Source organism: Takifugu rubripes, chromosome 20, assembly GCF_901000725.2.
Source record: "Takifugu rubripes chromosome 20, fTakRub1.2, whole genome shotgun sequence".
Lineage (NCBI taxonomy): Eukaryota > Metazoa > Chordata > Actinopteri > Tetraodontiformes > Tetraodontidae > Takifugu > Takifugu rubripes.
Genome location: NC_042304.1, coordinates 635,001 through 648,687, shown reverse-complemented (window position 1 = coordinate 648,687; position 13,687 = coordinate 635,001). Strand labels below are relative to the sequence as shown.

Sequence of the window (13,687 nt, the reverse complement as noted above, 5' to 3'; positions counted from 1 at the left end):
CTGAATAAGACGGTATATAAATAAAGATTGACTTGATTTGATTTGAACATGGACCCAATTAAACACAGGCGCTAAATGCAGGGCAGTCAGTCACGGTCTACCCTGCTCTCACAGACACCTCTAACAACTACAGCACCACAGGAAGGAGGACCTATTAGCTGTTGTAACCAAACTCTGAAATCCACCTTGGCAATGATTGTGGTTTATGATGGTGCCTCCTGCTTGAGCAACAGGTGCAGCACTGACAGCAAGGCCACTGGTTTCAGTCCCAACCCTCAGAAATAATCCAGCTTGAACTTCAGCTTGTATGAGGACCCAACTTCTACAGGTGGACCTGTTATATGTTGGATAAGCACCGCTGTCTGATTTCCACTATGGGATTTACTGTGGTCCTCAGTAGGTGGCTGATTTGGATCATAACTGGCTGCACTTTGTTTAAAGTGTGTAGAAGAGTAAACACACAGAGCAGATATCCAGCAGACACTCATATCGTATTATATTATCATAGACGCATGAGGCAGCAGATACACACACACACACACACACACACACACACACACACACACACACACACACACACAGCCAGACTCATGAGGACATGCTAAGCTGCAGTAGCGTGGTGTAGCTGGCTGTGCTTCCGAGCAGGAAGCACAGCCAGTACACTACTGCAGCTGTGTAGCAGGGCCAGCTTGTCTTGCTCCTGGCTAAAACCATCTGCTGGCTCCCACATGTGACCAACCAGCAGTCCAGCACCGTTCAGATGCTTCACTCCAGTCTGCCAGGAATCACACTGGTTTTGGGTCTCACCTCTAAGCACTTTTATCATCACAACTGATTGAAAAATATTACTTTTCATGTGTTTCCCTCATACTGGAACATTTAAAAGGTGAACTTTCATGAGGCTGCTTCCCTTACCCGTCTAAATTTAACAGCATTTGGATGAAGTCTCGCCTTTGCACCGAAACTCATATGATGGCATGTGAACTCCCAATTTCATTGTTGTCAGAAATAGATAGAATTGAAATAGAAGAAGAAATAGAATTGTCATTCTTCCAGGTTCTTGTGGGCATGTTTCTGGTTGACATCATAGTTCTGCTCGTGTGGCCCATTAAGCCGAGTCACTGGGGGTGGGACAACATTGGTCTCAAACCTCACAACACTGGAGCAAAGTCCAGGTGTAACAGGCCAGGGAGGGAAGCTGCAGGCCCAATAAAGTGTTCTAGCAGGAGTGACTGCAAAAGCTCTTTCCTGTTGAACATTTGGAGGAGAGGAGCTTCCCGAGGTCTCAGAGATGTCACAGATGATGGAAAGACTGTTTTTAGTAAATAAAGTCAGATAATATTGCATTTCTCTTGTGATTTTCAATGAATGCTGATCCCGATTGTTGATGTTCAGGATGGCAGGCTGAGCTCGGACCGTCATTCCTACTTCCAACTAGCAGCATGTCCACCCTGTAATAAACCCTACGCCTCATCCATTAAACTGGCAAAGCTAGCTAATGTTGAATATTTAAGACCTAATTCAGCATTCCTCATTTTATTCAGAAAAATTTCTATAACTTTGACCTTATTTGACCCATAAAAAGCGCTGGTTGCATATAAGTTATTTTTATACATGTATAAAATTAGACCTTTTTTGTCCGATGCTGAAATCCTATGACAGCTCAGATGGAGACATGTGCCATTTTAGGGCTTCTGGACAGGACGTGATTGCAAGAAAAGAGGAAAAATAACAATCAACCCTTGTTTTTGTGAAAACAGGTTACAGTTGCTGGTTCTCCAGCTATAACCTGCTAAAATCTTGCAGTGATGTCATGTCTTGGGGAAATCTGGGCCGAGGAGGACATTGGGTGCACCCATTAACCGTTACGGAAAAAGCAAGAGGAGTGAAGGGAACCTTGTCTGGACTTCAGCTGCGAAAACAGGCTCAGCCGCTGATGTGCTGCTCACAGGAGTGCCAGCAGGCCTCCTCCTCCTTTTTCTTTCATAATTCAATTTCTTTGAAAGTCAGCCAGCAGAATACAATCTTCACTTAATGATCTTACTGTTAGTGCAAGTCCAAACAGCTCTGGGTGCTGTTTATGGCTGACAACAGAGGCTCCAGCGTGGAGGCGCCGATTTCACGGGCTGGTTTAGATAAAGCATAATTGATCCTGGCTGCTAACCTGCAGGTTTCAGTAATGACGAGAGGATACAAACAGCAGGCAGCATGTTGAGCCGCACACGTCTGCCTTCTCCTCTCTGAACACTAAATACTCCCATGTTGACCTGAACAGCTGTCACCCCTCAGAGCTCTTGTTCATTTCCTGTATCCTGACAGACTTGCAACAGCACCTTCGGCTATTTTGACCCCCTACGGTTCCATCCAGGTTTCTATAGCCATTGTAAATAGTGAAACATACGTAGCGTTACATAATTACATCTCTGAGAAGGTTCACCTAAATGAATCCTTTATTCACTCAGTCACTCAGCCCTTCACTGCTTGTCTGTCTTCCTGACGGTCAGTATTCCTTCTTCCATTGATTCCTAATCATCTCAATTTATTACTTGAGGATGTGACGGCCCGCCCATGTGTTTTGTTTTGTTTACCCAGAGACTGGGTGGGTTGTCAGTGAGACTGGTTTCACCTGCGAGCTGGGAGGAGCCAGAGGACATAAAAGGGGCGGTTCTCCTGTGTCTCAGTCTCTGGCTGGGCTGCTGCCACCGCACCTCACGGCCGTCTCATCATTTTGGTTTGGGTTTCTCAATAAAATATTTAGATGATTTGATCGTTCTGTGTGCTGACTCCCTCTATTTGTTACAACTTTGAGCCAAGTCGTAACAAATGGGGGCTCGTCCGGGATTTTGAAAATCCCTGAAGAAATGGTTGTTTTTTTGGCAGTTGATGTTTGCCAGGTTAAACGTAAAAGTTGGAGGGAGTTTAGCATACAGTTGTGTTAAAGTTTGAGAGAGCGTTAGTGCTTTGTCCACTTATGGTTTAGAAGTTTTGGCCTGGTGTGCTTCAGGGCAGGCACTAGGTGTTGGAGACACCTTTCCCGGTAGGTCTAAGGTGGTCTGGGTGACTAGACCTGTTTGTTGTTTTAGTTTGTTATTTTGGTGCACTAGTGTGGTTAGAGCATTTGTCTCGGGGACACTTCCAGGACTGTCAAGGTGGGCTGCCAGCGTGCTGGTCGCTTAACCGAGTCACTGGGCTTTGTGTTTAATCTTCCCACCACAACTTTTGCATGAAGTCTAGGGGTTGAGTTAGCTAGTTAGCTCCCTGGTTAGGTAGGTAGCTAGGGGTAAGTTGCTCCACATGTGACTGCTGTGTGCACACCAGGTTGACTAGCTTGTTGTGTTGGTAGGTGAAGGTGCTTAATTCCCTTACGCCGGGCACAACTGTGGTTGGTTAGCGTGCTAGACTGGGGTTTGGTAAGTTTATACGGTAAGTTTATACGGTTTGAGTAATTCAGGGTACTAGCATTAGTGTTGTGGACATGGCTTCAGTAGATGAGTTCTTGCGGAATCCAAATTGGGAGTTATTAAAGACTCTCACGAAAGAACAACTGTTAAAAGTTGCAGAGCATTTTGATGTGGAGTGCCCTAGGCCCTCACGGAAAGACACGATATTGTCTACTTTAAAGGCAAACCTGGTGCAGCAGAAGGTTTTGCCTCCAGTAGTGGGTAGTTCTCTGGAACCTCATAAACAGGTTTCTCAGGTTGAGGGGTTCGGAGCTTTAACTTTTGAGCAGCAGAAGGAACTGCTAGTATTACAGCATCAGCAGGCAGTGGAGAAGGAGGCACGGGCTAAAGAGTACGCTTTCGAACTTGAGAAGCTAAAGTGGAAAGTTCAGTTACGTGAGGTTGAATTGAAGCAAGAGCAACAGAGTTTAGAGCGTTACCGTCTTGACCTGATCAAAGATGGTAAACTTTCTGGTCCCTCTGAAGGTAGCTTGTCGGCACAGAGTACTTATTTTGATGTCGCAAGTAACTTGAGACTGGTTCCAAAATTTTCTGAAGAAGATCTTGATACTTTTTTTTTGTTGTTTGAAAGGCTGGCCAAGGCAAGGAAGTGGTCTGACTCTGAACAGACATTGCTGCTGCAATGTGTTCTGACTGGAAAAGCTCAAGAAGCCTTTTCTGCGTTAAGTATGGCTGACAGTGAAAACTATAACTCTGTGAAGATTGCAGTTTTAAAGGCTTACGAGTTGGTGCCAGAAGCATATCGACAGAAATTTAGAACTTCTAGAAAACAACATGATAAAACATATGTGGAGTTTGTTAGGGAGTTAACTACTCTCTTTAATCGTTGGCGAATTGCATCTGCAGTAGAGACCTTTCCACAATTGTGTGAACTTCTTTTGTTAGAACAGTTCAAATTTACTCTTCCAGAGCGTATAGCTACATTTCTGGCGGAGCATAAGGTAAAGAGTGCATCAGAGGCTGCAGTTTTAGCAGATGAATATGCCTTGACTCACAAGATCCGGGGAAACTGGAGTCGTAGAGACATGCCTTCCAGTACTCAGAAAATGGATGGTTTGGAATTGGAAGTTGATTTGCCCAAGAGTGGTGGTAGTCATGAGAAGCAGTACCAGGGTAAAACTTGTAATTACTGTTTGGGACAAGGTCATTGGAAGAGGGAATGTCCAGTGTTGAAGTCTAACAGCAGGTTCTACCAGGGAATCCGTCCTGCAAAACCTGTGGCTTTGGCTGTGTCAGTTCGTGCTGCTGAAAAGGCTGGGGCAATAGCTGCTGTGAAACAGCATACTAACTCCATGGTGGTGGTTACCCCTGACCTACCTGTGGTTTCAGGGTTAGACGAGTCTGACTTTAGGTCAGTTGACCCAGGGTATCGTCCCTATGTCTCCCAAGGGTTTGTATCCTTAGTGGGAACTGGGAAACGGGTACCTGTTAACATTCTAAGGGATTCGGGTGCTTTGGACTCGTTTATTCTGGAGTCAGTGCTGCCATTTTCCTCGGACAGTGACACTGGCAGTTGTGTTAAGGTTAGGGGGATGGGTCTAAATGTTTTGACTGTTCCTTTACATAACTTATCTCTGTCTTCAAATCTAGTGCAGGGTGAGGTTTCACTTGGGGTGTGTTCAGAGCTGCCTATAGCAGGAATACATGTGATCTTGGGAAATGACTTGGCCAGGACTCATGTGCAGGGTGGTGCACGGCTTATCCCTGAAGGGGTTACTAGGTCTGATACTGTGGAGCCCTGTAGGGGGAAGCATACAGACTCAGCAGTTTATCCAGTGGGGGTAGTCACTCGAGCTCAGAGTCATTCTAGGTCTGGTTCTGAAACGGTGGGGAAAAAATTAGAAAAAGCAAACTTGGAAAAGTCCCAGAGGACAATGAAAGGGTTATTTGACCGTAGAGTAGAAAAGCGGTTCTTTAGCCCCGGTGACCAGGTGTTGGCACTTCTTCCTTTGGTGGGTTCTCCCTTTCAGGCAAAATTTGCAGGCCCTTATGCTGTTGTAAGGCAGATCTCGGATCAGAATTACATCATTGCAACGCCTGATCGTAGGAAGAAGTCACAGCTTTGCCATGTAAACCTGTTGAAACCTTATTACGCCCTTCCGTCTTTGTCTAATGGTACACTGGGGGAAAGAGCAGTGGCAGCCTCAGTGGGTAATCCTGACCCTATGTCTGTATTGGTAGGGGGTGAAAAGGAGGATGTGAAGGTTCCTGATGATAGCATCATGCAGGGCCGTCTTAGGAACTCTGTGTCTCTTAGGAAGTTACACAGGTTGTTGGATCATTTGTCTGATATGCTAATTGAACTGATACGTTCTTTCCCTTCCTTGTTCTCGGACACTCCCTCTTGTACTCACTTAAGCATGACATAGATGTAGGAGATGCTCAACCTATTCGGCAACGTTTTTTTTGCGTTTCACCGAAGAAACGTGAATAGCTTGAGTCAGAGGTAAAGTACATGTTAGAGCATGACATTGCAGTGCCCTCTAGTTCAAGTGGGCTTCACCATGTTTGCTGGTGGTTAAACCAGATCATACTTTTAGGCCATGTACTGATTTTCGCAAAGTGAACAAGATCACTAAACCTGACTCTTTTCCATTCTTTGCAGAATCCAAAATCAGCGACTCATGGTGTCTTTTCCTGCAGCCGTACAACTTAGACATCCGCCATATAAAGGGGGCAGAGAATGTCCTGGCAGATGCATTGTCTAGGGCACTGCCTAGTTAAAATTTTGTGTTCTGTTTGCCTTAATCCCTTGGTTTTTCCCTGTCACTCTTGCTCTGTTTAAGGGGTCAAAGTTGCTCAGTCAGGGGGAGCGGAAATGGGTTAAGCCGAGCACAGGAGTGGTGCCATTCTGGACCTTTTCCTTATGGGGGGGGGTGTGACGGCCCGCCCATGTGTTTTGTTTTGTTTACCCAGAGACTGGGTGGGTCGTCAGTGAGACTGGTTTCACCTGTGAGCTGGGAGGAGCCAGAGGACATAAAAGGGGCGGTTCTCCTGTGTCTCAGTCTCTGGCTGGGCTGCTGCCACCGCACCTCACGGCCGTCTCATCATTTTGGTTTGGGTTTCTCAATAAAATATTTAGATGATTTGATCGTTCTGTGTGCTGACTCCCTCTATTTGTTACAACTTTGAGCCAAGTCGTAACAAGGAGATTCCACAATAATAAATCCTGAAGAAAATGTTTTCTTTCACATAGATGACCAGTATGAACTGACTTTTGCACACTGAAAGGAAATACTCTGTTGGCTGACATGCATTATCAAAGCAGACAAGAACGATTTCTTTAAGAATCCTGCAGCAGAAACGGTTGCAGGAGATAAAGTGGAATCAAATGAAAGCACAGAGCCGACCACTTTCAGACCAAACCTCGTTTGAGATGTGGTGTGTCAGTGCACGCAGCTGTCTTCAGCTGAAAGGTTAATTGGGTGGCTGCTTTTGTCCCAGAGACGAGGACAACAGGACTTGTAATAGATGTGACATTCCTGCCTTCTGTCTCCAGGAGGGACTGAAGAATTTGGAGCGGTGGATGCGCAGGAGACACACAGATTGTGAAGGAGTTCCACTCCTTCACAATCCGTCTGGAAACTGCTGGGTTTGATTGATGCCACTAATAAACCTGATGCTTCAACTTTCCTTCTGCTGACAGTTGGAGTTGCCAGGATTAAAGCTGTTGTTACACAATTTATTGCATTTAACAAATATGTTATAAAGCCTTGTTTGTGTATATCTGTGTGTGTGGGGGGGGGCATGTTGGAGAAAGAGTGTGTGAAGTAGAAGCTGGTCTGTGCACGTGGGCTCAGTCACCGATGTGTACTGAATTGGAGAGCAGGCAGCTGTCCAGAACAAGTGATCAGTGTGTCAGTGGTTCTGGTTTTGGTTCTGGTTCTGGTTGAGCCAGTCTGTTCAAATCAGATGATTTGGAGATATTTGGTACTGTTTTTGTGCACTGTTGTCAGGCTAGTTAGCGTTAACTTGCTCTGTTTTCTCCGTGATCCGCCTGGTGACGCGGTAGTGTAACAGGAGCATCTTTGGAAAGAATATGTGAAATATGTTTTTGCCCAATTTGGCCTTGTTCCATGGCCATTTTTTTTGTAGTAATTTAGTGTAAATAAATGTTTTTTAGATGTATTTCTTAAGATGTTATGACCACTGCTGTTTCCTGCTGGACGAGCGGAAACATGACCTGTGCACTCCGTGGCCTTAAACTGACCCTGACGCTGAACACAACAAAAAGACAGATGGTTACATTTAGTGTGTTATTGCAGCATTTTTGGAATAAAATGATTATTTCTCTTATATGTGATTGAATTGGAATATTTTTCATCATGTTTTGTTTCCCAAACTTCTCATTTCACCCTCTTTTGATTATTTTAAAATAAAAGGCAATTCTGCTGCTGCGATCAGAGATCGCTCTGGTTGCTCCCCATTAAACTCTCATGTTACCTGATGTTTTATTACATCAGGGTTAGCATAGACACTTATTAACCATTTACAACCTATTATAAGCTATTGACAGGCCTCTGTCACCCCACTGGGAAATTGTCTCCTCTCCTCTCCTCTCCTCTCCTCTCCTCTCCTCTCTCTACCCAGCCGGCCATCCGCAGGAGGGTCCCCCTACATGAGCCTGGTCCTGCTCAAGGTTTCTTCCTGTTAAAGGGCAGTTTTTCCTTGCCACTGTTGCTTGTTAGGGGTTAGGCCCTGGGATTCTGTAAAGCACCTAGAAACAATTTTGATTGTAAAAGACGCTATATAAATAAAGATTGATTGATAGATTGATAGATTGATCAATTGATTGATTGATTGATTGATTGATAGGCATCTGTTGCTCATTTACACAAGTACTGTTCATAGCTGGTTTATAAAATAATTATTAACTGCATATAATTTAAACATCCGTCATTTATGAAGCCATTAAGTAATGGAAATAGCCATTAGTAACTTGTTGTGTACTCTCAAAATGATGATGATTTACTATATATTTAATATTATCTTAATATTATATATTTACTATTTCGAATAGCTTTAAAAATGTTTAGAAAAATTTTAAATGGTCTAACAAATGTTTTATTTTTCTTGTTTAAGTAATAATTGCCAAATATTTATGGGCCATTTTTTTTACTGTAAATTCACTACATAACAACAATAAAAAAAATGTCAATTAACTGTTTATAACTGATGGTTATTGGAATGTCTGTGTGAGATCCTGCTGCTAGCTACACAGGTCCTTGCTACGGTTATTCCTGCTTCCACTCATATGTAATAGCGATACTGAGCATGCTCAAGCACCAGCAGGTGGCCTTTAAATCTGGGCCCGAGCCTGAAACACCCATCCAGCCGGCCCACCACCCACATGAGGATTCTGGTGTCTGTGTCTGTGTCTGGATCACCAAAGAGAACGTCAAAGACGTTCAGCTTGTGTTTGTCATGAAAGGGCCAGTTTTGATCAACTGGGTGGATTTTCAGTATGACTAGACAACTTGGAAGGTGGGGAAAACCTGAGGAATCCAAACTAAGCTTTGTTGGAGTTCGTTAGAGAAGACCGCATAAGTCACGCTGTGAAGAAGAGGCATGTGAGTGCGTATGTGTGTGTGTGTGTGTGTGTGTGTGGACATGCACACACACACACCAGGGCCTGTGGCACTGAGTTGCCATGTGGGAGTCCTTCAATCTTGGTAACTGGAAACCAGGCAGGCTTTGGTGAGCCTCCATCTTCTCCTCTGACTGTTTTCCAGGGGCTGAAATCCTCAGGCTGATGTAAGTTTTGCTTAAAATGACTCATCACTTCTTCAAGTCTGCATGTAAAATAAAGAAGCTGACTTTGAGCTTGAGAGCTTTTGAGCTTGCTATAGCGGGCGGCACGGTGGTGTGGTGGTTAGCACTGTTGCCTCACAGCAAGAAGGCCCCGGGTTCGATTCCCGGTTGGGAATGAGGCTGGGGACTTTCTGTGTGGAGTTTGCATGTTCTCCCTGTGCCTGCGTGGGTTCTCTCCGGGTACTCCGGCTTCCTCCCACAGTCCAAAGACATGCATGATTGCGGATTAGGCTAATTCGAAACTCTAAATTGCCCGTAGGTGTGAGTGTGAGAGAGAATGGTTGTTTGTCTATATGTGTTAGCCCTGCGATTGACTGGCGTCCAGTCCAGGGTGTACCCTGCGTCCGCCCATTGTGCTGGGATAGGCCCCAGTCCCCCCGCGACCCTCAGTGGAGGAACAAGCGGTAGAAAGTGAGTGAGTGAGTGAGTGAGAGTGAACTGCTATAGTTCTTCATCATCACATCGACCTCATCTGATTCTGTTGTTCTTCCCTCTGATTTGAAGGAGTTAAAGTCATTAGTCCAACCAAGATGCTGTTGACCACAAACATCACCCACAGGAAACAGGAGGATGTGGAGGAGGAAGGATTTGGGAAGCAGGAAAACAAAGTACAGCCATCTCCTTCTGTAAGGATTGTAGCGGAGCAGATGGAGGGACGCTGCTATTGAACCCCTCAAACAGATGTTTGATGGTAGGCTAATGGAGCCTACCCTGGAACACCACAACCTGTTCTGTGAACAGGGAAATAGTGTAAAGCAGCTATTGATGAAAACAAGCAACTGGACCATTAGCTTGTTGTTGCATATGGTCTCTAATGAGGACAAGCTAACATATCCTATAGCCTAGCTCTGAACACTAAGGTAGACGCGATGTGCATGCGCATATGAAGCTGTGTGATTTAAAAACACATTCTGAAGAACGCGGCTGGTTTCTGTAGGCCTCCTCAGTCTCCTCATACCCACGGCCCATACCTCCTTTGGTTGCTCTGCTTTGCTGTCGATGAATGAACAGCTCATCATTCCACTCTCTTCTGTGGGGAATGAATAAAACAGCCCATTGCTCCTGCTTTGTGCTGTTTCTCTATTTCACTGTATGGTTTGATGTCATTATTCCTGTTTCTGTGCCTGTTGTGCTGCTCAACTACCTGGTTAAGAGAATGATAAATAATACATTTTAATGTAAACAATTTAAAGTAATCATCTTTTGCTTTTTATTTTCTTCAATGACATGGAATCAGCTCCTTTTTCTCTGCTACTTCTAAAACCACTAAAAGCTAAAGGAAGGGTGGTGAGCTGAGCCGAGGTGGTGAGTGGTACCAGAGGAACCATCGCTTCTGTCTTCCTGGGAACTCTTTGGCCAACAGCGTTGGAGGAATCCCGACGGGCCACTGACTCCATGTGTCCAGGCCGAGGTCAAAATTAGTTCTCGTTCTGCTGTTCTGTTCATCCACACGAATGGTCTGTGGGATAAAAGGACTCTGCCTTTCTTGTCTATCACGCCATGCAACGAGTCATCGTCACCAAAGGCGAGACACTTAGCCTCAGTTTGACTTCACAAAGAGCCACTGCTGAGCCATTAGAGAAGACGCTGTTTCTCCAGAGCTCACATCACACACACACACACACACACACACATACACACACACACACACACTTTTCCTTGTGTGAAGCTGTCTTGTTAAGGATATTTTCGTGTAAACACCATTTTGCCTGGCAAGCTATGGCCTTTGGGACTTGGTGGGTTTTTTCCTGAATGTAGCATATTTGTAGTTCAAGGAGCAGGAAAGAAAGGACTGGGAAAGAAAAAGAATAAAAAGGAAGAACGACACCTGAAGTAAAGGCTAAGACGAAAAGAGAGCAAAGTGCATAAGGAGTAGAAAGGAAAGGAGTTGGAGGAAGAGAAACAGGCATCCCAGATAAAGAGGCTTAATTGACTGTCACAGAGCCTTGTGGTTGTGCTGGAGCTACTAATAGTGACTAGAGGGAACCTTGGACACACAGAGAAGCTGGACTCTCCTCTAATTATTGCTGCTACCCTCCAGCTTCCACTCTAGCTTCCTTGCTGTCTGCCACACAGCATGAATTTAGCTTGTGTGTTCCGACTTCCTGTGTTTCACTGGCTGGAACCTGAGATGATGGACCTGAAAAAATCCGGAGAAAGGACTTGGGTACAATGAGGAGCTGTTTTGGTGGGGCTGTATTGAGTTCATTTCATCATACAGCTCAGATGGACAGTTTGAAAAGCACCACCAAAGGTCTGTTGAAAAGAGAGCAGACAAACCAGTTCAGAGCAGTGTCCTTGATGTCCACCTCAGACTCCGGACCGTCAATAAAATGACTCCATCAACATTGTCAAAGGCTGCACCCAGAAAAAAGAAAATTCAATTTGAGCTTTTGCTTCATCTGCCCACAACAAAAGCTCGTTGGCAGTGCTTCCTGCCGAGCTGACGTCTACAAGCTGTGTGGAAACAACTTTTTATCCGACTTTTGATCCATCGGAACTTCCTGAAATGAGCTTTGGTGCCTTTAGGTTTCTACTCCTGCATGTTTAAAGGGGCAATGATGTTATTACATGTTACATGTTAATGTTTGATACAATAGAGCAAGATTCCACCAAAACACCTCATGTCTAAACAAGCACGGCAACGTGCGCATCCTATTCTAGCGAAGAGCTGCACTATGGTGCTGCACACTGTCCAGGTCTGTTTTCATCAACTGCTCTTCCACAGTGCATCAATGGGATGGCCCTCAGCCGGAAACACCCGACACCCAGTGAATATTACTGTCCTCTACTTTAGGACATGGACTACATACTGCACCCTCGGACTTTGCTTTCAAATCATGTCCTGTTGCACAAGTTATGAATGAAACACATTGAACACTAAGTTCAACCATCACATTACTGTAATTATGCTGTCAGTTCCTTTCTAAGGTGCTGGAACATAAGGATCTCTGCAGAGATTGATTGTCCAGCTCTGTCCAGCCAACCTCCAGTGGGTGAGGGGACGCTCCGCCGGTCACAGCATGAGTCTATGACCTGAAATATTATTCTGGGATTAGAAGTCCAAACTAAGTGAGACTAATTGCTGCTGTGGCATCATTGACAGCAGACTGAAATACGTCATCTTCATCATCTGAATGTCTGATCACCTCTCTCTCTCACACGCACACACACACACACACACACACACACACACACACACACACACACATAAATATATATATACACATTGGTTTTAATTTTGACTCACCTTATGTCATAGACACTTAAATCAGGATGACAAAGGATGACAGAACAACATCCTTTGTTCTCATCTTTGACTAATTGTACTTCAGCAGCTCACCTTCATCATCCTCCTTCATGTCCCCTTGCTGTGAACTCTAATAGTCTATTGATTCTCTATCTGCTCACCAAGCAGTTTCTACTTTTACCTTTCGCTCATGATATTAGATGTCTATTAGCAGTACGAGCTGTGCAACAGCACCTTTTACACACACACACACACACACACACACACACACACACACACACACACGCTTTGAAGCTATTTTAACAGATTTGAGGGTCAGAGGGTAAAAGTGGTTATTTTCCACCTTGCTCACAGAAAAGTTGGCTAATGTCGTGAATCATCTGATCAGATTGTTTTTGGTTGCAAACAGAGAAATTTGGTGGTTCTTCTAAACCTGTTGGCCAAGTAGAATCGGTGCAGCTGTACCTCAGCAGCACCGTGGGCCCCAGAATGGAATTAGTTGTGACTTGTAGCAGCTGTGGCAGCATGGATGTGGCACAGTCACAGCTAAAGGACATCCTGCACTAGGCTCCAGCTCCCTGTCTGACCACCATGAAAGACAACTGGTTGAAGTTTTGAACAGAGGTTTTGAACTTTTCCTCCATTGGTGGACCAGTACGGTGGGGCCATTTCCCAGTTTAGCAGTTGTCACATCCAGTGGCTAAATAATGACACTAGTCACGCATTGCATGGCAACACGTCGCGCCTGTGAGGATGCAAAGTCCTGACTCACATGTCCCTTCAACACTCTTTTGTTCTCTATCACCATTCTAATGGAGAAAAGTTTTCCTATTAAATCTAATATGAGCAAATCTTTAAAAAGAATAGAACATTTTGGACAGTTTTGTGCCACTTCTGTCTGCAAACTGTTCTTCCTTTCATCCTTGGCTCATTTACGTTGAGTGCTGAATTTTCTATTACCTGCCTGACTTATCCACAGAAGATTAAAACCATATTTCCAGAACCATATTTTCAAAACAAGAAGCTCATTTAATACCATTAATGTTTCCCATATCTCAACATTCCACCAGAAACTTTAAAGAAATTCTCAATGTGATCTGATTTGAGCCACGCTACATCTCGAGATGATTTGGTTGCTACGCAAAACAGCAAAGAAATTCTGATG

General features: G+C 44.6%; 1 protein-coding gene and 1 long non-coding RNA gene across 5 annotated transcripts in view; one reads left to right on the top strand and one right to left on the bottom strand.

Moving 5' to 3' along the window:
• Nucleotides 1–13,687, bottom strand: part of nlgn1 (neuroligin 1) — a 156,451-nt gene that overhangs the window by 23,621 nt on the left and 119,143 nt on the right.
• On the top strand, nucleotides 9,626–10,177 carry LOC115247217 (uncharacterized). The gene is made up of 2 exons (XR_003886281.1): nucleotides 9,626–9,683; nucleotides 9,777–10,177. It is a non-coding gene; the product is annotated as an uncharacterized lncRNA (long non-coding RNA).